At 32.1% G+C, this 25,819-nt stretch overlaps 1 long non-coding RNA gene across 1 annotated transcript in view; it reads left to right on the top strand.

Annotated features, from left to right (window-relative positions):
• The first annotated feature begins 9,853 nt into the window (after window positions 1-9,853).
• The window catches only part of LOC143083981 (uncharacterized), a 111,114-nt gene continuing 95,148 nt past the window's right edge, over window positions 9,854-25,819 (top strand). The window contains exon 1 of the long non-coding RNA XR_012980963.1: window positions 9,854-9,964. This is a non-coding gene — a long non-coding RNA (uncharacterized LOC143083981). The remainder of the gene's footprint in view (window positions 9,965-25,819) is intronic.

Here is a 25,819-nt window from a genome sequence, read left to right as displayed (position 1 = left end):
AAAGCCCGGTATTTTTTCACAGCCGAAAGTCTGGGTGTTCATGGCTGTGTTTCTATCTACAATTTTCCTCTAATCAACACTTTGGTAGTCAATTTCGTAACACACCAGATGAATCCAAACCATAATGGAAAAAAGTTACACGTTCACAAACACATTTTTTTTAAATGTTATTCATTTGTAAAATCTTAATTATACGAACTATATTTATTTATATATTTTATTTTCAATAAATAATGATACTTAATTTACAGTGCATCATAATACAAAACAGAAGATGTGGTATGATTGCCAATGAAACAACTGTCCATAAGACACCAAAATGACACAGAACTTAACAACTATAGGTCACCGTACGGCCTTGAACAATGAGCAAAGCCCATACCACATAGTCAGCTATAACAGGCCCCGAACTGAATATGTAAAACAATTCAAACGAGAAAACTAATGGCCTTATTTATATATAAAAAAAAATGAACGAAAAACAAATATGTAATACATAAACAAACGACAACCACTGAATTACAGGCTCCTGACATGGGATAGGCACATACATACATAATGTGGCGGGGTTAATCATGTTAGCGGGATCCCAACCCTCCAACTGACATGGGATAGTGGTATAACAGTACAACATAAGAACGAACTATACAAATCAGTTAAAAAAGGCTTAACTCATTAGATGCACAAAAATACAAGTGGACGTGGCCGGGTACTTGTACATCCAAACAACAAAAAGACACTAGGAATAGATCTGAGAGTACTCGAAGTTATCTGACAGCTAGTGCTATCAAAGCCACTAAAAACTAATATAAAAAAATCATGCATCTAAGACAAGATCGTAATCCTATTTTGCTGGCTGAAAATTACTTATATATATGAATGTAATTGTTTGTTATAATTCAGGTTGCACTTAAATTTTAACATATTTATTCATTCTTATACGAAAAGATTAGCGTACAAGACCCAAAGATGTGTATATGTAAACCGATAGATAAGTTCGTAAAATGAAGGTAGAAAATATAAAGATTTATCGACTTTCAGTATAGATTTGTTAACTTCATTTTACAGATCATTATGATCAAACATCTGCCGATCTGGACTGTCTTTCAGCTTTAAGTTAATGATACTATTCAAGATTACGGCTAAATTATAATGGGTACGGGGATAGTTGGTACGGGATACGGGTAACACATTTTGCATCTTACCGGTACCTGTCAGAATGATTTGCAAACACGTGGTTTAAGTAAACTATCTAAAAACAAGTTGTTTTAATGATAATCAAAATTTGGCGAAAAGAATATAAGCCATCTTTTTGTTTTCGTCTTTTATGTTTTTTAGTTTGTGCTTGTTTATTTTTGGGGGTACCAATCTGTATGTGTCGCCTATCTAGTCGAAACTGAGTCTTTTCAACTCCGCATTGCTGAGGGCAAATGCAACATAAAAGTCGATAAATTCATTCATCTTGAAAGCTATTCCCTGAGGTCCGCAAACAGATTTCCTGCACGGCCTTTTTTTTTTTATAACAATCGATATTGCTGTTGAATTTCGTCAGAAATTTTTGCCGCTATTTATAGCTTTGTCTTATGGTACGATGAAATGGTCTTATGGTATGATGAAATGATCTTATAGTGTAATCAAATAGTCTACTGGTATATAGATAACACCCCGTGATATAAGAAGTGTTAGCTTGATATTGAAATATGTCTTTATAAGATAGCGAATTGACATAGTATTGTAGTCAAATGTCTTTATAGTTTATAAATGTATCTCAATGATATAGCGAGTTGACAGAGTATCATAGTCAAATGTCTTTATAGTATATAAATGCATCTTAGTGATATAGCGAATTGACAGAGTATTATAGTCAAATGTCCTTATAGTATAGAACATTTGCTTCATGATCTCTAACCTTAATGACATGGTTATTTTTATCATAAGGCAGCTGTGGCGTTCCATATCTTCCTGTTACATTGAGTCATAATGTGATCACGGAGTGCATGTAGTACTTATACTGTGTTTTAAAATATGTTTTCAAATTATAATAACTGAGTTGGCCGATTGTTTTTAATCAGAATTTTTATCTGGTCAGATATGTTGCTACAAAATACTGTTTGTTGAAGCGCCCTGTTAAGCTGTTTAATATGCAACTCGATCAAAGGAATACATTCGATATTATTGTCCAAAATATTATAACTATTACATGTCAGACATTTTTTAAAAGTTGTGGACATTCTATAATTTATTCTTATGTTTTACTGTTTGAACATTATCCAAGGTAAGAAAGATTGTTGACGCCTTTTAGCACGTTTCAACCCACCACATTGTTGATGAGCCCGTCCTAAGTCAGTGGCCTTTAGTTCAGTGGTTGTAGCCAGTTCAAGATACAATCGCTTTTCTGAAATTGTTTTGATATAGATTGAGGCGTTAGTTTTCTCAAATGAAAAATTATTTTTTAATGTTTCATGTCGATGCCTTTTATAGCCGTTTATATGGTATGGAGTTTTCTCATTGTTGAAGTAATAACATAAATGGTACCAATTGTTCTGCACCAGATGCGTATTTCCATTAATCAATGTCTCTTAAGTGATGCTCGAGGCCAAAATATTTGAAAATCCAAAGCTTGTTAAAATATGAAAAGCTATAAAGAAAAAAGGACCAAAAAGTATAGCAAAAGCCGGGCAAGGAATCAGAGCCATATGCTTGTCTACAATTGCTTACATCTATTTCTGTCGACATTTGGAGGATACTTTTCTCATTGTCAATCATATCACATCGCTTACTTTGAAATCAATCATAATGGAACGATTAAATAATCGTATAACCAAGAAAACATTGTCGTGATTTACAATCCCAATCATTGTAGCTCCTGGTGAAGTATGATTATTAAGTGAAATAGCGGGCCGATCGTGTTTTTAAGATGAAACCACTATAGTTTGGAAATAGTCCTTATACTGTTAAACCCTTTTTTGCATAAAATATTGCAGGATAATGAGACGCAACTTAACAAAAGTAAACTCATCAGATATACAGGGATTAAAAGTGTATTCGCCAGACACGCGTTTCGTCTTAAAAAGACTCATTAATGACGCTCGAATTAAAAAAAAAAACGGTAGAGAAGGCCAAACAAAGTTGAAGAGCATAGTGGACAAAAAATTTCCAACAACGTTCAGTACTTGCACGTGAATATTAAATTACTAGACTTTTTGATGAATTAATTAGTACGGTATTATTTTTTTTTTGCATTTTTATATGAGTAAGATTGTTATGAGGATATGTGCACGCATGAACGAAACATATACAATTTGCAATCTGGTTTATACAATGTTGTGGGGAAATATGAAGCACGTAAAACATTGAGTAGGTGTACGTGAAAAAGACCTTATGTTTTCAGGATTAATAGTTATTAAAGGTACCAGGCTTAAAATTTGATAAGCCAGACGAGCGTATTGTCTGCATAAGACTCATCAGTGACGATCAGATAAAAAAAAAATAGAAAGCCAAACAAGTATAAAGTTGAAGAGCATTGAGGAACTAAAATTCCAAAAAATTGTACCAAATACGGCTAAGGTAATCTATGCCTGGGATAAGAAAATCCTTAGTATTTCGAATAATTCATAATTTTGCTAACAGTAAATTTAAAAAAAAATGACCATATAATAGTGCTGACTACTGGGCTGGTGATACTTTTGGGGAAGAAACGTCCACCAGCAGTGGCATCGATTCAGTGGTGTAAATAGTTATCAAAGGTACCAGGCTTATAATTTGATACGCGCGTTTCGTCTACATCAGATTCATCGGTGATTAAACTTGGACATAATGTATCATTTAAATCTTTTTTACATTTGTATTAGAAAGGTCGCAAAGACGGATATTTGCAGATAAACGGGAAATAGAAGGTGAACAGTAATAGAAAACAATGTTTCTCAGTTTATTAAAACTTGAATGTTCAGGGGAATGATTTAAACGGTTTAACTTGTGTCCCTCATTTCCTTAATTTAACCGTTATTATTTAACGCTTACAGACACATAGACTTTCAGAATTGATTGATAAAGACCTATAATGTATTTCCATTATAGTCTTCATAACACTAATTGCTATATGATATTTGTATTGAATATTTAAAATATAATAATCAATAAAAACTCTATTTGCTATCTCCGAATCTTTAATTAAGACAAATATGACATCGTCATCTAGGATTTCATAAATTTGTATAATTCATATTTTCAAAAATTATCAAATTGTTTGACCTTCATTGTTTTTAGTATGACTCGAATGATTACATTACAGCAATAACTAATTTTTATTAAAATTCTTAAAAGAAAACACAATTTGATAAATAGAAATGAAGAATTACAAATTCTGGCCCAAGACCACAATTAATGACCCCGCTTATCTTTGTCCACGAATATAGTCCCTTGTTATTATAGTGTCTTTCTTCTTTATTTTTGTTCTTTGCTTTCCTGATTCATTTCGTAGTTTTTATGGGGTGGAAATGAAAGAAGTAAGTTAAAATACATTTTTAGATGCGTTAGTTTAATTATTCAGTTTTGGGAATGAGTGATTAGGTCAGTTGCAAAAGGTACAATTTATAGTTTTCGAAACATCTCTTGACGTGTCCATAGCAGTAGGGATTTGTTTTGGCTCATTTTATGAAATGCACAGAAGGGATTTTCCTTAAAGTTGGATATAATGTGAGACTTTTACTGTACATTACACACACCAAATATTTAGCAAATTCGCAGTGCCTTTTGTTATAATGCAAAAAAAAAACGTTATAAAGAAATGATAGGGAAATGTTTTGTGGTCTGTGACTTTCTGTCGCCTCTTAGAAATATGCTGAACTGAAAGTAAGATTCGGAATTAACCTTCATGGAAGTTATGATGTTATTTTCTTCCGAATGTGAATTAAATACGCGTCATGAACTTGTTATCAGTATATGTTAATCACTCGGTTTAAAGTTAAACACAATGACAGAAATTTCATCTGTACATAAGTTTCAACTTCCTTTTAACAGGATGTTTTTCTCGTCAATTTGGAATTTTGAAAGATTGTTAAATCCATTCACGATGAAAAATAGGTTAAGTGTATTTCTTGGAAGTATATATATATAGACACAACTTATGAAAACTCATGAACTAATAGTATAAGGACAACTTGCGAATATCTAAAGACCTGTTATGGACTAAGATATTTGGAACATGCGTTTCAATTACAAAGTAATTATCCGTGCTATGAAGACAAAGAAATACGGACCGTTTTATTTTCCTAATTAAGAAATAAAAAAAAACTTGTTCGTGACAGAATATTGATATTTTGGAGAAATACAAAGACTTTTCTCTTAATGATAAATATATATATATAATTGTGAATTGTTGTAGAATGGATTTGATTGTAAGACGATTCTTTTATATTGTGTTCATCTTGTCGTTCCCCAAAAACTGTATTTAAGAGATACGTGAAATCGACATCTTATTGTTTTCTTATAAGATACAACAACCCGACCATAGAAAAAATAACAGCAGAAGGTCACCAACAGGTCTTTAATGTAGCGAGAATTCCTGCACCGGATGCGTCCTTCAGTTGACCCCTAGACAAATTTATACTAGTTCAGGGATAAAGAATGTCATACTAATTTCCAAATTGTACACAAGAAACTAAAATTAAAATAATACGAGACTAACAAAGGCCAGAAGCTCCTGACGTGGGACAGGCGCAAAAATGCGGCGGGGTTAAACATGTTTATGAGATCTCAACCCTCCCCCTATACCTCTAGCCAATGTAGAAAAGTAAACGCATAAAAATATGCACATTAAAATTCAGTTCAAGAGAAGTCCGAGTCTGATGTCAGAAGATGTTACCAAAATTAATCAATTTGTTAATCAGATGTTGTTTCGATGGCCTTTTGCTGATTTTTGTCATAAATTGTAACTCATAGTAATACAAAAACAGATCCGCAATAAGTGGTGCACAGTTAGTTCCCATTGATTATTTGTATGAAAAGATCAATTGGTTTTGATAAAGCAAGAAAAGTGTTATTATCTCAAATTTTCCAGATGCTGTATCACTTTCTTAATCTCTTCCAGATTCAATAGCAAAATATTTTGTTTATATCATTGCTGAAATTAATTAAAATAGTATGTTTTACTAAGATTTTTACATACTATGTATTTGTTTTTAGTTTCATCTTTGGGTTTGCTAATAATATTGACGGACCTCATATGATTTACATGTGAGTACCATGAATATTTGCCTTGATCATGAAGTGACTTCGAGAGAGTTAACACCCTTTAAGTAAATCACTCAAAAAGTCGTTCTCATACACAATTGATTGCGAGGCAATGGAAAAATAAATGGGAAATCTTTATATATTCAGATCTAGAGGCAATGTTACCGGCACATTTCTTTATTCCATGTGTAAATTTCCAGAAGAGTTTCAGGGGGACTCTTATCTTTAAAATTGAGTTTAACCAAAGGAGAGTTATCTTTTCATGGCTCTAGCAATTACATGATCTGTACACATCCATATACCAAATTTCACATTTTTATGTACGAATAGGACGACTCAAATAATCAAATAAATGAACAGATAACTTTGCTGGCAATTTGTTCACACCATTTGTATAGCTTTTGATAGGGTTCACAACGTTGAGATCTTTCTTTTGAAATTGATTCAACAGATGACAATAAGTTTCCATTTTGTGAGAGCAAGCTGCCTAAGAACTTATGTATTTCTGTGAGTGCAAGCTGCCTTAGAACTTATGTATTTCTGTTAGTGCAAGCTGCCTAAGAACTTATGTATTTTTGTGAGTGCAAGCTGCCTAAGAACTTATGTATTTCTGTGAGTGCAAGCTGCCTAAGAACTTATGTATTTTTGTGAGTGCAAGCTGCCTAAGAACTTATGTATATTTGTGAGTGCAAGCTGCCTAAGAACTTATGTATTTCTGTGAGTGCAAGCTGCCCAAGAACTTATGTATTTTTGTGAGTGCAAGCTGCCTAAGAACTTATGTATATTTGTGAGTGCAAGCTGCCTAAGAACTTATGTATTTCTGTGAGTGCAAGCTGCCTAAGAACTTATGTATTTTTGTGAGTGCAAGCTGCCTAAGAACTTATGTATTTTTGTGAGTGCAAGCTGCCTAAGAACTTATGTATTTTTGTGAGTGCAAGCTGCCTAAGAACTTATGTATTTCTGTGAGAGCAAGCTGTCTAAGAACTTATGTATTTCTGTGAGTGCAAGCTGCCTAAGAACTTATGTATTTCCGGATTCTAAAACAGTCTGCTTGTAATTAAATAATAAAGATTTACGCCACACAGAATCAGAAACTTTTAGAAATCATTAACTGTCATTTGATGGTAGGACTTTGTGAGCATCAGGGTAAGTTGTTTTTTAAATAATCTAATGACATTTTTTCTTTCGTTTTTATCAAATATATGCATTCTCTTTTAACATCATTCATTTCGATCTATCTTGATATGATTAATATAAAAGTAATGATATTTAAACTTTTGTTTGTGTTCAATAAGAATTCAATTAGTTCTTTGTTCATGAAAATCATGAGCCTTCATTTGGTATTAGTTCTCTTTGTACATCAAAATTTGTTGTTTTGCCTTAAATAGGACAAATATATAATGGCTCGTGACACCCATGATATGTAGTGCATTTCTTTTTAACAAAACATACGCTTTTTCAATACTATTCTTACAGTATGATGTATTACCTTTGGGACAAATTGATAAACTGATCAGTTCTAACTCCAACTATGGATATTTTTATGTTGAGGAGGACTTGCATTCAGTTTTACATCTTCAGATATTCTAACTTTTGACCTTTTTCAACCGGATCATATAAATACTTTATCGTTAAAATGCATGACCCAATGTGTTTACACTGTAATTGTAATACCCCCAACTTGCTACTGGAGGAATGAATATGAAAACATAAATTCGGAAGGTTAATGAGAAATATTTGCAAGAAAAACAATGTCCATACTAGGGGTAATATGTGAAGACAACAACAATCAAAGGGCGATTATATTGCCATCTGGCCAGAAGTGAAAAGATAGTATATATTTGTTCGCATTGTTTAAAATGCACAAATTTCTTGTTTGTGTTTAATTTCTGATTTGTACATGTATCTACGCAAATGCAACGCTTTTTCCAAGAAGTCATGCCGATGGATTAGATAGTTTTATAAAATGTGAATAGTCTAAGTATAATGATATTTAAACTTTTGTTTATGTAAAAAAAGAGTGCACTTATTACTTATGATAATAAAACCATGAACCGCCATTGCGCACACAGGTTAGTGCTCTTTCAAATGAATTAACACTGACTTTAGATGATTGCGTCGAGTTCAATATATCACATCATTTTCCTAAACTCTGTGGAATGTAATGGGTTCTAATACAGGGTTTAGGTGTAGCACCACTATTTCGTCCCGGACAGAAAGCACATACCAGAAAGTAGTACATATTTAACACAAAATAGTTCCTACGCATGAGTGTTACTTTCAAAATATGTAGAATATTTAGGTATTGTTGGTATCAAATGAAAGCTGAATGACTGATGATCATTGTAGAACACTTTTTGACTTATAGTTTTGAATATTAATACATTTTATAAAGAGGGTACATTTTTCCTGTTTGTCAGATCTGATGTACCTGTTTTTGGTACATCCAAAGTTCCGGGAACCAGTTCTTTCTTATATGCCATTAAAGATATGTTGATTTTTCCAGTACAAGACACCGTAAAGTGTTGTTTTGGCATGGACCGATTGTCACTTTATTTGAACTTCAAACAAAAGAGCTGTGTCTGTTGAAATTGAGGAATTTAACATAGAAAGCAATGGGGCCATGAATTAGTGGTGTACTTCCTTTACGTCAGACTTTTAGCTTGTCAATTGGTAATCGGACATATTGTGTAAGGTGGTAATTAAGTAAAGCAATATTAAACGATAATGTCTGACTTCTAATGAATGGACCGTTATATTTTTTCAGTCTTAGCTTAATAAAAATCCAAGAACGATCCCCTCCCCAAAAACCATCTAAAAAGGGCAATGCCGTATATCATTAAACAAATGTTTTCTTACCCTATTTAATCTTAAAAAGCGACCGTATCTGCATTTGTTCTACATGTATTTAAAGCAAAAATTTTCAGATGATGTAATATAGAAGTAGATAGAAATGTATCAATTAATTATCTTCTATCCAAAATTGTATCTCTACTTTGTTTTGCGTGTTAGAAGGCTTTTAATGAGACATATAAAGCACTTATTGATTTTTAGCTTTTTGACTGACTTTTTTTATTCTACCAGTCAGTGTATAAAGTCATTAAGTAATTTGGTATTGAAACAATTTATAACATATATTTAAAAAAAATAGCGTTGGTGAATATTTTATAGATTATTAACAATAGCGAAGCCTCTAACTCCCTATGTTGGATGTTTTTGATTATTTTGCAGGTACCGTTTTGTTATATAGTTCTTATGTTAGATGAATTAGATTATTTTGTAGGTACTGTTTTGTTATATAGTTCCTATGTTAGATGAATTTGATTATTTGGTAGGTACCGTTTTGTAATCTAGTCCCAACACGTATTGACGTATCTATACATCAATGATATATAGATTTGAGAGGTCCTGATGAAATAAAATTCAGAACATCCAATCGGACGCACGACATTTAAAGAGTCTTTATTCTCCTATGTTGTACTGGCATTGTATTGCAAAACCTTTTTGTTATCCTGTCTTTATTTTATCATGTTAAGTCAAGACGATAAGTACAGTAACGATTTTGTATTACACTTACATTACTTGGATGTACAATTAAAAGAAGAGCAGTTAATCACTGCCTCGTTCTGAATAAATGTTTGCTTCCTGCTCTTCTATTCAATATGAGGTAATACTCTAATAGGCGACGATGTTATTTTAAAGCAGCAAAATGTAGATGTAATAGCTATAGTAGGTAAGTAAGCTTGTTTTGTTCTATATATTGTTTTGTTCTATTTTAGCCCACTTTAACTTATTCAACGACATAGACGGTCGTTGAATTATTGCATATTAATTGCATCTGGGCACTTTGATTTACTTTTATACATTTGAAGATATTGTCTAGAGGAATTAAAAGGTAAAACTAACAGTATAATAAGAAAGGTGAAAAAAAAACAAGGCTGATAAAAACAAGTGTAGAATGATATTTGTCCTATTCTGTACCTTTGAAGAAAATAAAACTATGATAAAAAAAAAATTAGGTAATATTGGTCTTGCATTCTTATAACTTTAATAATTAGTAACCAGAATAAATTCATCTTGTACACGTAACTTCGTGATAGCACTTGGCAGACAGTGTCGACATACTAGTTTGCTAATGATGTTCTATTTGATAAACAGTGAACATATTTTATTAAATTAGATGAGTCCATTTAATTGATGTTGTCAGTTTTAAATGACATTCCCTTTTAAAATTGATCCTGTAGTGCCGTATATTTGTTAACATCTTTATCAACTATCTGACTAATAATATGCCTGTTCAGTAACATTTTATAATAAAACAAGACAAGATAGTTGTGTATCAACTTTGTGAAATGGGATCAGAAATTATAAACCCAGGACATTAACCCTATCATAGAAATTGCTAGCCTAGAGCCAGAATGATTTGCTCTTTGATGAAGGAAACACGTCTTTAATATGTTGTTGTTCTGAGTGTAATGCAGTAACGTACATTGATGTAAAGGTTTCAAAGTTAAAAAAAACCCATATTTTTAAATTCAACGTCATGTACCATATGACAGAAACAACCGTTTGTTATTACAGATGTATCAAAGACACCAGACAACACACAATATAATCTTAAGATTGATTATCATGTCTGTCTCAAAGACACAAGATAACATACAATATAATCTCACGATTGATTATTATATCTGTCTCAAAGACACCAGACAACAAACAATATAATCCAACGATTTATTATCATGTCTGTCTCAATGAAACCAGGCAACATATAATAGAATCAACCTTTTGATTATGTTGTCTTTCCCAATGACACCAGGAAACATATAATAAAATTCATCAATTTATTATGTTGTCTGTCTATATGACGTCAGACAACATATAATAAAATCCACCATTTGATTATGTTGTCTCTCCTAAATAACAACAGACAACATATACATGATATAATAGAAACCACCGATTAATTATGTTGTTTGTCTCAATGACGTCAGACAGCATGTAATAGAATCCACAGATTGATTATATTGTAAGTCTCAATGACACCAGACAACAGACAATATAATCCACCGATTTATTTTCTATGTTTGTCTCAATGACACTTGACAACCTATAGAATCACGTGACAACCTATAGAATCACTTGACAACCTATAGAATCCGCCGAATGATTTTGATGTCTGCCTCAATGACACCAGACAACATGTAATAAAATCCGCCGATTGATTTTGATGTCTGTCTCACAGACACCAGACAACATGCAATAAAATCCGCCGCTTGATTTTGATGTCTGTCTCAATGACATCAGACAACATGTAATAAAATCTGCCGATTGACTTTGATGTATGTCTCAATGACACCAGACAACATGTAATAAAATCCGCCGATTGATTAAATAGTTTGTCTCAACGACATTAGACAACACCATTGAACACATAATAGAATTCGCCTATTGATTATGTTGTTCCTCCCAAAGACACCAGGCAATATATAATAAAATTCAGCGATTGATTATGATGTCTGCCTCAATGATGTCAGACAACATATAATAGAGCACTGATATTTGAAACTACAGACAGAGGGACACACATGATATCTACTATTGTATGCTCTAATAAACCTCCGTAAAACGTAACCGAAAACAACATTCACTTAAATAATACTGTTTAACACATGTTTAAGGTAAAGAATTAAGATATTGGCACACGATTAAGCTTTTAACTTGACTGAAGAAATGAAATGGACACCCTTGTTTGATAAGTTCTCGAAACAAGTTGTATTTATAGCATGGAAGGGGGGGGGGCACTTCAAACTTTTTTTGGTAGGGGTGAGCAGCTGAAGTACCCCACCCTTTATTTTGTTTATCAAAAAATATATACCTTGTCATATATTAATTAACAAAAAACAGACCTATAGATATATTTCAATATTTTCCCCGCTCATCAGCTTGTTAAGAAGCAAAATAGTCGCAATAATATCACCTTCTTTTCCAATAAATTCTTCACATCTTAAACACTTTTTTCTTATTGCCCATTTTACATTTTTTATTATGAAGATATTTCAATTCCAAAATACAACACATATATTTTAAGACGTTTGGTCAGATCATAGATGGTATTACATCTGTGGTCAGATAAATGTAATATCACCCAAGAGTGTAAAACCTTCACTGATTTTAACATGTTTAAATATTAATTAAAAGTTTCATTGCCGTTCCCTCTTAAAGGACGCTGTCACAATGGAATTTCTTTAAATAGTTGTTATCATGTTTTATGTATACAAACCCTTGAATGTTAATTAGGTGCAAATGTCAAAATAGTTGGATTTATTGCATCTATCACTGGCATCAGTGGAAATACAACTTCAGAATAAATAGAGTTTAATTGGTTTGACAAATAACTGATGCATTTACGACTGTGGTTTAACCGCATCAAGAATAAATACGGACATCTGATTAGTTTCAGATACTTATGATATAATCAAGCAAGTGATAATATCAACCTATTGATATATTTAATCTGAATTTCTCACCCTTTTTATATATCATAGAGCATGAAAAAGTGACCTATTCCAGCGGCTCATCCCTACCACTAATTATATAGCAAGTGGCCCTCCCGAGTATAACATTGACTGAAATGTGTTTTTTTTTTATCATATTACCTTTAATATAATAAATATTATTAGACTGATAATTAAATGCATTGGAAAGTATAATAATTAAAGTCAAAACAAGTTTATTACCATAATATAACGTGTGTACTTGTAATTTTCGGATGATATCAAGTTTAAATCGTTAATATTAACAACCTATATCTTCCTGTTATGATGAGTCAACAATCAATTAATGTTATCACGTTGTACTTATCCTGTTTATATTTAAAAAATGTTGTTCAAGGTCAAGCTAAATGAACAATGACAGAATATATGATATATATGGTCAGAGTTATCTTATAAATTATCTAGTAGTCATTTGAAGATTGGCGAGTGTTATCCTCTTTATTTCCGTACTTGTTTTTGTCGATAGTTCTCGTATATATTATACGAGCGGTCGTGCTCTTTTTTGGCTGATTTTTATAAAATAGTAATTTTGTAGATTAGCGGAGTACTATCAAATATAATAACCAAGTAGATTTTTTTTTCTAAATTGGCCTAGTGTTATTTAATATATTTCCTGGTAATGTTATAGATCGACCGAGTGTCATATTACATGAATATCATCCTAGGGTCGTTTAATTTGATTTGCCACTGTTTAATAAGTCAGGAATATGACAGTTGTTATCCATTCGTTTGATGTTTTTTAGATTTTGATTTTGCCATTTGATAAGAGACTTTCCGTTTTGAATTTTCTTCGGAGTTCGCTATTTTTGTGATTTGACTTTTTATCCGAGTGGTCATTGTGTATATTGGCCGATTGTTGTTCTTGTAAATTTGCCGAGTTTTAACATATATATTTTATTAACAATTGAATATCCCGTAGTTCCTGGTCAAGTTATAACTTTTAGTAATATTGAGGACATATTGCCCTTTTCAGAATGAATGGCTCCTGTTTGAAAGCAGTCTGTATATATATTTACAAACAGATGCTCAAATAACATTGTGGTTGTCTATGTTTTTACGATGAAATCTGGATATTGTTTTTTACTTCTTTTTTTTTAAACTTTGTTCTAAAGTTAATCTTAATAGGTATATGTGCACGCATCAAGATTCAACGGAAAATAAAATGAACCTTTTACGATGAAAAATAGGCTCCTGGTGATTTGTTTTAACAATATGCACGGTGAATACAATACCCATATCGATTTCCTTCTTTATGAACTTGTGCGGTTCAATCAAGATAGGCTATGCCTATTGACACAAGATTTATTTGTGTAAAAGGCTCCTTTGAATAGCTGACGCTTACCGTTAAGTATTAGCAACATCATTTTGACATCAAAAGTGTATCGAAAAAAATGCTGGAATATAAAAGTCGTCTTTGTCTATGTACTTTAATAGCTTTAAGGTTATGTGTTCATGTAAGGTGGTTTATTTGTGCTTCGTGCAAAGGACAAGGTATGATAAGGGCCGTTTCTGCCCCCCCCCCCTTTTTCCAGAATATTTTAAACTTTGAAGTTGAAACCCATCACGCTTGTGTAATGAACTTCATTATCTGCTCGTCCCTGTAGAACCTTATTTTTAGGTGTTATGTACTCAAATATGTTCAAACTTAGACCTTGAAAAGGCTTAAAAGAGGGACGAAAGATACCAAAGGGACAGTCAAACTCATAAATCTAAAACAAACTGACAACGCCATGGCTAAAAATAAAAAAGACAAACAGAAAAACAATAGTACACACGACACAACATAGAAAACTAAAGAATAAACAACACGAACCCCACCAAAAACTAGGGGTGATCTCAGGTGCTCCGGAAGGGTAAGCAGATCCTGCTCCACATGTGGCACCCGTCGTGTTGCTTAAGTGATTACAAATCCGGTAAATAGTCTAATTCGATAGGTCATATTCATGAAAGGGAAGGGGATTGTAGTTACGACGTAAGGAACATATCCGATATCATTTGTGAAACGGTTATTCCATAACGGTCAACCAACTCGTGATGGCGTCCGTAAAATTTACGAAGGGATGATTTCAACTTCACCATTTGGAACTCTTGGTTTAATAGATTCCTTGTGAGCAGCAAACCTCTATCAAGAAAATCATGATAGGAAATGCAAGCACGGGAATATCGTATCAATTGGGAGATATATACCCCGTATGCAGGTGCTGCTGGAATGTTGCTACTTAGAAATGGAAAGTTCACAATTGGAAAGCTGAAATCATCTCTTTTGTCGTAAAGTTTTGTTTTCAACCGACCCTCATTGTCAATTTCTAGATGTAAGTCAAGATATGAAGCCGACTTAACTGTATCTGTAGTATCCTTTATCTCTAGTTCGATTGGATAGATGCGTTCCACATAGTCACCAAATTTTGAATTGTTTAGTGAAAGAACATCATCTATATAGCGGAAAGTAGAGTTAAAGGATATTGCTAACTTCTTATCTTTCTTCCTAAGAAGTTCCTGCATGAAGTCAGCCTCATAATAATAAAGAAACAAGTCGGCGAGTAGAGGGGCACAGTTTGTTCCCATTGGAATGCCGACAGTCTGTTGAAAAACACGTCCTCCGAACGTTACAAATATGTTGTCAATCAAGAAATCAAGCATCTTGATAATATCAGTTTCAGAGAATTTTTTGTTTGAATCAGAGTGATTCTTTACAAAGTAGGATTTATCCCTCCCTAAGACAAGATACTTGTATCTACGTTGGCCATTCTTTTTTATGAAGCAAAGTAATATCAACTCTTTCAATTTGTCTTTTAGTTTGGAATGTGGAATACTTGTGTACAGGGTAGAAAAGTCAAATGTTTTAATACTGTTACAAGATGAAAGAGAGTTAGATTGTATGTACTCTAAAAGATCTTTTGAATTTTTAAGTATCCACATCTGACTCACGCCACCTCTAGAATAGGCAGTTTCACAATAACTTTGAAGCCCGTCTTTGATTGCTGATAAAATAGATGTTAATAATTTAGAAAGAGGTTTCGTGGAGCACTTGGAAGACCCAGCAATATACCGTTGTTTGTAAGGACACTTATGTAGTTTAGGTATCCAATACAGTGATGGAAGATCCGGTTCTTCATCTTTGGTTGAAATTCCAAAGGAACATAGAACAGACCTATGATTATCCAGGATTTCCTCTTTGGTAAGTGTCGTGAGGGTATATGTTGAGTTACCAAGTGAATTGTCAATACCTAATTCGTTTATCAAGCAGTTGATGTAGTGACTTTTACACACAAAAACGATGTTATTTGGGGCTTTATCTGTAGGGACAACAACATATTTGTCATGGAGGTCGGATAGGTGTTTTGCAACATTTGGGTCTTTAAAGATTGACGTAGCATGGTTATTGATGGACCCATTCAGTTTCTTAATTCTGATTTGTATCAACGACCTCACTGCCTTAATCCATTCGGAAAGAGTGTCTACGTCTTCCTTCTCGCGCTTAGCCCATTGCCTGGCATAATCCTCGACTGAATCCATCAAAATTTTAAAGTTGTATTTCCAATTGATGGATTTAGGCTCACGATATTTGGGACCTTTCGATAACACATTTCGTAGAGAAGTGTTATTAACAATGTTAAGGTCACCGGTAATAACGTGGCCAGCAGGATTATATGTGAATTTGGAACTAGCACAAGTGCAATCAGGAGGTTAAACGACGAAAAGTGTAAGAAATCTACAATTTCGTCATGTTCGGAAACGAAATTTGACATCAGCGCCAACGTAGACCATCTTGAAATTTTTAACCATCAACTGTACTCTTCTGTATCTTTCACATAATAAAATATCATGGTGGTCTACGTTGGCGCTCATGTCTAAAAATTTGAAAATAATCCGATTGTTTACATTATTTTGGCAAGTCATTGTAATACGTCATAGGGAACGGCACGGGTAAGAAATTATTCCGGGATACATAATCGATCAGAATATCACGTACGGATAGTATTACGCCGTATCCAGTCATCAAGATATGTCACTCTCTTTAAAAAATATATTGTACGTGAAATTAGACCCACAATGATCAAAATAGTATACTACTGTACAGACAAATACGGAGTTGTGTCCCTTGAAATATGGTGAATTAATTTTTATTCATTATTATTTTCAAATATTCAACGAAATCTTACAAATGAATTTTATAATAAGTTCTCAATACATTCAAACGCTTTTTGCAGTTCTGAAGAAAATCATTTTCTCAAAACTTAAATAATTGCACTTTGAATTTTTCTATTTAACCATCTACAGAAAAATAGATTGATATATCATATTTATTTAGTGCACCTCAAATTGGGAAAACATTAAACGTGTATGAAAATTGAACTGAGAGTTAATAATACCAAATGTTGTTGATAGACAAAAATTATGTTTACCGTACTAAACTAATGCCCTATACATGTGCAGTTATTAAATCCTAGTATGATATATAATTATAAACATAATTCCATGTAAATTAAGAGCAGTTGATACTGAAATGAAGTTCACGTCAATTAAGTTATACTGTAAAGTATGTATTACCAGCCTATTCATATATCAGTACACTAATGATTTTTCTTATATATGTGTCAGAGCACTCTTTTGACAAGCAATAATCATAAAATAAAAGTACAAATGTAGCATTGAATTGACTCAGTTCCTATTTAATTTTCAAATAAAACGTGACTGTATTCAAATATGTATTTTGTTTTCTCTGGAGTTCTATGAAGGTGACAAATTTCACGCCAAACCTTTACCGAATCCGGGAATGGACTGATAATTTTGACCTGTTCAATTTACAGGTAAACTATGCCCTCTTAATTCTATTTCACATTTGTTCCCCTCCCCACGTAACAAAATGTCAAGCACGTTCATTAATTTAGATCTGTCCGTCCGTCCATCCATCCGTCCGTTTGTCTGTTTCTGTCCGGATATATACGTCTAGCTATCTCCTTCAGTTAAAAAGTTTTTTTTTATTTATAATAGAGGTGTGTTTGTCTACAGGGTTTTGATTTTTTTATCAATTTTTTTTTAAATGTCCGGTATTTTGACACATTAACGTTTTGGTACAAGATATATAAAGAGTCGGTTATCCTCCTACATTTTTTGAGCTGCATCTTTAATACCTAATAGGTTTATTGTACACGTTATGAAAGCATGCATTGTCACAGGATTTTTATTATTCTTCAAATACTCTAAAAATGTCAGGTCTTTGGACTAAATCAATATTTCTTGCTACTAAAAAACAATCAGGGTAGTTGTTGAATATTCACCTAAAACGGCAATTGAACTTGTTTTCCCTCTCACTTGCTATATATATAATTGAAAGCAAAAACAGATGGAAGTTTTTAACTTCCTTGACTGGCTATACAGCCCTTGCACGGTCGGCTATATTGAAGGCATAAATTGCACTACTAGTACTACAGTTTAATGTTCCTAGTCCCTAATTCAATAAATAAGATTTTTTTAGTAGTTTCAAATATTTATTCAATACCGGAAAGGTTGAACTTAGTGACTACTACAGCCGTTTTTATTGAGTGTGAAGCCAAAGGTAACATCTTTAGTTAGCTTGCTTGTTAGCTGAACCGTGAAGTCATTGTTAGGTCAGGTGAACTACCCTCCTTTAAGAAATGACTAATCCAGCAGATTACCAATCTATCTGTCTAATGGACTAGGCTACTTCGAAAGGAGGGTAGTAAACCTGACATAATGATGACTTCATGGTTCAGCTAACAAGCAAGCTTACCAACGATTTTACCTTTGGCTTCACACTCAATGAAATCGGCTCTAAATCGTGAAAGTTGAAACCTTTTGGCTGAACATTCAGTCCTGCAAGTGAAGGCATTCAGAATTAAAATAATAAATAGATCAACATTGAAAGGAGAAATAAAGGTTGAAAACGAGTGCACCCGCACGAGTAGGGATCGAACTCACAACCTCAGTGTTGACTGGCTAGTGATTACAGAAGTAACTACTTAGACCAATCGGCCACTGAGACCCTCTAATGAAGTATGTCTACGTTTCTAATCAAATTCAAATGTTTCGGGGTTTCATAAAATACTACTTACCAATAACTGTTTCATTAAAAAAAGCATAACATTTTGGGATAAGATTAGGAGATGTGGTATGATTGCACATGATACTATACACCGGCGATCAGTATGTTAACTCAGTATATAAATCGTAGAAACAATGAATTGTTAGAGAAACTTCAAGATGTTCAAGCCTCTTTCGTCTACACATCTTCATGAGTGTTTTAACGTCTTAACCCCTGACCTAATCGAAAACTTTGAACTTTGTTTTCAGTATTACTTTCATTAGAATATTATGTTAAGTGTTAAAAAGTTCACAGTGTACGATTCTGAAAGTGACAAACAAGAGCATTGCACAGCTATATATATGTATATTTGCTATACATACTGTAAAAATCTCATACTGAATCTTCAATAGTTTTTTAATGTACCGGTAATCATCATGTAAATGTGAAATGCTATATTTTTAACTTCCACTATTATTTATGAATTATAAGTGTGCCACTTATTATATAATTAAAAGCTTTTTTATGCCCCATTTATGGACATTTTTTTCTGTTCTGTGCGTTCATCCGTCCGTTCGTCCGTCTGTCCCTCTTCAGGTTAAAGTTTTTGGTCGAGGTAGTTTTTGATGAAGTCGAAGTCCAATCAACTTGAAACTTAGTACACATGTTCCCTATGATATTATCTTTCTAATTGTATGGCCAAATTAGAGATTTACCCCATTTTCACGGTCCAGTGAACATAAAAAAAAATGATAGTGCGGATGGGGCATCGGTGTACTTGGGAAACATTCTTGTTTATTTTACCTATAAACTTGTGGATGTTTATACTTACTAATTGTTATGTGACAATCTGATTTGTATTTATGCATTTTTGTCGAATAAACCGACCAATTCCTTGGTAGCTATCGTTTATTTAATACTAAAATTGAGAATGGAAATGGAGACTGTGTCAAAGAGACAACAACCCGACCATAGAGCAGACAACAACCGAAGGCCACCAATGTGTCTTCAATACTTCATCCAAATATAATAATGAAGGCAAATTCCTACTTTGGTATACAATAAAACAATAATTTAACTGTTGCTAGGCACTATTTTGGTTGCTAATCTTTTTATCAGCATGGTATACAATTGGCTAACTTTCATTTCTTACTGCTAGTTATGTTTGCATGTATTAACCAATCTGACCTGAATTTACTCTAATTTGTACAACTAAAAATCAAAAAGTTATTTTTGTAGTTCAATTTAATTTTGATCTTTTTCGGCTGTTGCTAAGCAACTTTTGGGTTGCTATGGTCATTTTGATTTTCCTGAAAAAATAATAATGACAGTGACTCAGACATCATATATGAAAGAAAAATCATTTAGGGTAGCTAAATCTTTAATTATTGCTATTTTTATAGCTCATATGGCAGAAATTACAAATTTTTGAACCGTTGCTAGGCAATATTTTTGTTGCTAGGTTGTTGCTTAGCATTTTTTAGACTGAAATTGAAATGATATTTCATTTGCAACCTCAAGTCATTGTTAAACAAATAATACTATTTTGAATTATGCAAATGTGTAATGAGAAAGCAATGCATAAGTGATAATTTGGCTATTTAATTAAACCGTTGTTAGGCAACCTTACTTTTACCGGAACATAAAAAAATCATAGTTTTGAATAGTTTCTATACTGAGGCTATCAATGATATATATATTAACTTATTTGGGAAGGGGGCCAAAAACGCCTCTTATCATACCTTGTCCTTTGTTTAGTCAAGCCATTTGCAGCTAGTTTTTATAGATTGTTCTCATGTTGTGCAGTAACACATTGTTGATTGTCCATAGATCATGTCTGTCATATTTGTTTTTCATTAATTGTACTTGATAAATTAGGACGTTTATTGTCTCGTTTAAATTGTTTCACATTTTTCATGTGAGGTAGTCTGTTATAGCTGACCATACTGTATGAAAATTTCTCATTGTTAAAGGCAAAATGGAGACCTATAATTGCATTTGTCTTCATTTACTTATCGTTAAATCATTATCATATCTTCTCTTTCTAAAGAACATTATCAATCTCTGCAAATTATTCATACATCACAGTTTGGTTAGTTTAAAATGAGAGTAAAATTCTGATATCATTCATTCCTATTTCATTCAGTATTTACATTCAAATAATCGTTCATCTCACATGTATACTGTTTCTTAGAAAAATACACATTTTTTAATAGATTTAAAACGAAGAATGGAATAATCAAGCTTTGACAATATACATTTTATTGGCCTGGACTGTAGAAATTTTCTTAATATTTCACTTGATTCATGTAAATAAACAAAATATCAAAAAGGCAACAATACCTAAGGTACCGCATACCAACTACTTTAATAGGTCCAGAAATTTGTCCGCTTATGCGACATACTACAACTATTACAATATAGAAAACAAGGATCATATATGATATCACATATCTCAATCCTGCATTTGTGATCAATATCATAATAATGGCACCGAATAAATAATTACCTCATTTTTAAATTGTGTTTGCTGACACTCAAGAAATCTGGTGGATAGTTGTCTCATTGGCAAACCTACCACATCTCATTTATTTTGTTGTTGGGTATCTTCAGACGCATTTATAAGTTTAAAAATTTGAGCTATTTTCACATCTAAAGAGTTAGTTATACCTTTGGTTTCTGGTTCCAAAATAGGTTAGGATTATGTTTTAGAAGTGTTGAGAACGATATTATTTTGAATTTGAAACGTTCGCAGTTGGCACTAAAACAACAAATCTGGATAACACCAATATGTATATATTTTGAGTAAATTGTTTCATTATTTCTATTAAATGCTTTTGCGCAAATCTTTTGATATCAATATTTAAAGATTATTGTTCATGTTGTTAACACATTAACAAAAAAAATATATGTTTAAATATATTTCATCAATGTTAATTACGTAACGTTTTTATGATGTTAACATGGTTAACACCAAATTCTAAAATGTTGTTAAAACATTTAAAAGACATGTCACTAAAACATTTCATTGAACGTTTTCTGTATAATGTTTATAACACAATGCCTTTATAGGATTTAATAATGTTTATAACACAATGCCTTTATATGATTTAATAATGTTTATAACACAATGCCTTTATATGATTTAATAATGTTTATAACACAATGCCTTTATAGGATTTAATAATGTTTATAGCACAATGCCTTTATATGATTTAATAATGTTTATAACACAATGCCTTTATATGATTTAATAATGTTTATAACACAATGCCTTTTTAGGATTTAATAATGTTTATAACACAATGCCTTTATATGATTTAATAATGTTTTTCAAAGGTATTATATTAATGTCATGATTGTGACAGATTTAGCTTACCATACTTTTACGTTAAATTCACAATTCTCTACATTAGGAAATGTCTATACCAAGTCAGGAACATGTCAGTTGTTTTCAATTTTGATGATGCGTTTGAGCTTTTGATTTTGCCATTTTATAAATACTTTTCGTTTTGAATTTCCCGTTGAGTTTTTGTTAAATGAATTTTTCTAAACTTTGATAAAAAAAAGTATATTTTAAAACTGATCCATGAATAATTCTAAATTATTTTGAAAACATTTTCAGAAAATATCTTATTTTAAAAACACTACCTGTACCTGGTATGCATGTACCGTGTCAGAAATATGACTGTTGTTTTTCCATTTGTTTGATTTGTTTGAGCTCTTGATTTTGCCATTTGATAAAGGACCATCCTCGAAGATCGGTATTTTCGTTATTTTTCTTTCTACATAAAAGCACATTTTTTTTGTAAGAACGTTTTGATACGACATTTATACGACCTTGATGGATTTTTTTTAAAATGATATGCGATTCCTAGCTTTAGATTGGTATACACGCGTCAAATGCAAATTTCAAACACTTTCACAGTCTGTAGTAAAAAAATAACCCTTTTAACACCCGCTATAAATATTTAGAATATATATATATATATGTATAGAAAAAATGAATTCAGCATATTCTGGGTGTGTAACAGTCAGAATTCACCAATTTGAGGTTTCTCAAAATCTAACGAACGAACGAAAACACCCCTAAATTGGCGTAACTTGGCGTTACAAGAAAAGAGGTAGCATTAATTTATTTATTACTATTTGGCTATCGGCAGTGCTTTTCTTCCGTTTGAAATGTTTTTGACCTACTTTATATATATACAATGTACTGTTCAATCAACACAGTTGAACATCTAATTGATCAATTCTTTTGGCAAAGAATATAAAATATTTAGAACAAGTACAGTAATCATACAAGAGATTTTGATAAACATTACAACATTAGTTCGAATTTTTTAGTACATATATATGTGAAAAGGGATAAATGTAGACTTTTGAATGGAAGGGGGATAGGACTCATTTTGAATCTTATCAGATCAACGGAAAAGTTGTCCCCAAACATGAGGTAAAATAAATCTATGAGCGAACACCACTAGTTTAATTTGAAAAACAAAAAACTTACTCGGATCCGGGATAACTTCGTTGCCCTAACCCCTAAATCCAAATGATCACATCTTAACCTTTCTTACTTATTATTGATTTATATTTGAGCTTAAACTAGTATACTGAAGCAGATAAATAAAAGGAAATATTGAAATAAATATTTGAAAAAAAAACCAGTTAAAATTTTAAAAAGATGTTCTGTCATGTATTGTGTTTTATTTTTTGTTTTTAAAAAAAAATTATGGCCTTTCTTATTCTTTTTTGTGTATGTTTTTATTATCGTCCAAATATTATATCATTTTACATTACATTGCATATAGTACATATATAATTTATTTTGTTTTCTTGTTTATTGTTTTCGTTGAGGAGCTTTCATGGCATGCTGTTTATATTTTCTTCTGTTTATTTATATTTATCATCTCTTTCTTTTTACTTTGGCAATGCAATTTAAAACAAAAAAAATAACTATGCAGTTTTGTTGGTTCTGACTCATACTTTCAACAAGGATACACAAAACTTTATCAATTTACGATAGATCGGCTGCACCTTTATATTTCTGTAATTGATTCCTAATAAATATTCTTAAAACATGAATCAATAGCGGTGTTCACGACATATTTATCCAAGATACTCTTGAACACGAAAATACCGCTCATTCGTATCAGCAACTCGGACCAATTAGACCTTGCGTATCTTAAGACTTTGCTGTTGGGTGCTGTATTTTAGGAGACGGTATTTACCAAAACATTTTCTTTAGTCGTTCACTATAAAGGACATGTGGATATACTAAATGAACCATATTAAAGTTGTGTCACCTTATAACTTGTCAATCCTTTATTTAACGTTAATCTCGTCGTGAAATGCATGAAATACTTGCCACTGAACATTAAACATCCAACAATCAATCAATCAAATACAAACCATATGCGCCGTTTTTTTTCAATAACGACATTCAGAAAACAATGTTCTTTTTCATATGATGAAGACATAATTATTCAATGAGTTTAATTGAGATGTGGAGCTGGCATGTCAGTAACTGCAGTAGTCCTTTTTTAATTTATGTATCATTGTCATTTTGCTTAGTTTATTTTGTTACCTATTCTGACATCGGACTCGGACTTCTTTTAAACTGAGTTTTACTGTGCGTATTATTATGTGTTTCTTTATTCTTTAAATAATATCAAATTGTTAACTGATGTCGTTGAACACACTGCAATGTCGGTAGAAAATTATTATAACAAAAATACTGCTCCTTAACGATACGTTCGTAGAGTTTAATCTGTTCGTAAGATTCTGAGAAACGTCTATTTAGCTAAAAGTTATGTCAACCTTAAAGACTAGGAAAGCTTATTTCTTTAAGAAAAAAAGAGCACTGTCAACCTAATTGTTTACCAATGTAAATGTTCAAAACCAAATATGTCATGAGGAAATGAAATATATTAACTGCCATATATTGCGTTAAAAGATAGATTAATACCGCTATGTAAGAACATAAACACGCTCAACAATGAATGACGTGTAATCCCTTTGAAGAAAGAACTGCTAGCTAGATGATAAAGTTAAAAGTAATTTAATACCCCTAAAAAGAAATGTCCAAACTCGACTTACTAATGAAAATGATATGCAACCTTTGTTTTTTTAAGATTTCGAAACATGGTTTGATATCGCATTGAGTGAGTTGTAAAGTTACTTTATAATTATTAAAATAAAAACGTGTACATGTTTTTTAGCCTCCTCCACCCGTAACATAGTTCCCGATTACTACAATCAAGATAAAAAGCTTTGGATGATACAATAAATAAGGTATATGAGTAATGACCAAGCTAATGTAGATATTATAATGTTTCCACTTATAACCTACGGAAGATGTCAAGTTCAAATCGTTAATATTTACACCCTTCATCTTCCTGTTGTGATGAGTCAACATTCAACTTATAAAGTCACGTAGTACTTATATTGTATATAAAACATGTTTACAAGGTCAAACTCAATGAACAACAACAACAGAACTTTTGGGTCCGATTTATCATTAAAATTTCCTGATTGTGGTCTTATTTTGTAGATTGGGGATTTCTTGTATTCCTCATTGAATCATATCTTTTTGTTTTCCTGATGAGATATTTGATTTCAGATTGCTAGTGCCTGATACAATCAGTTACGGATGGACATTTTATTCATCAAATGAATCTATTTTTAAATTCTACCATTCCACTATATGACTATATTACCATGATTACTATACAAAATATAAGCAAAGACTTAGAAATCCATACTAAAACAGTATAAAATCGTGAATTAACGTTATAAAAGCAGTCTTCCCCGGTTGAAATAGAACAAAAGAATCGAAGCTCTTTGTTAGAGAAGGCGATAAATGCTTACCGTAATGTTTACTACAGTGACAAAATTTTTAAAAGTTAATAGAAACAAACAAACTTACAATTTTCTTCTCAATTACGAAGTGTTTTATTTTAAAAACACCATTTGCAGACGTTTT

Source organism: Mytilus galloprovincialis, chromosome 7 (assembly GCF_965363235.1).
Source record: "Mytilus galloprovincialis chromosome 7, xbMytGall1.hap1.1, whole genome shotgun sequence".
Classification (NCBI taxonomy): Eukaryota; Metazoa; Mollusca; class Bivalvia; order Mytilida; family Mytilidae; genus Mytilus; species Mytilus galloprovincialis.
The sequence above is the reverse complement of the archived record's forward strand: the minus strand, read 5'-3'. Positions and strand labels throughout refer to the sequence as shown.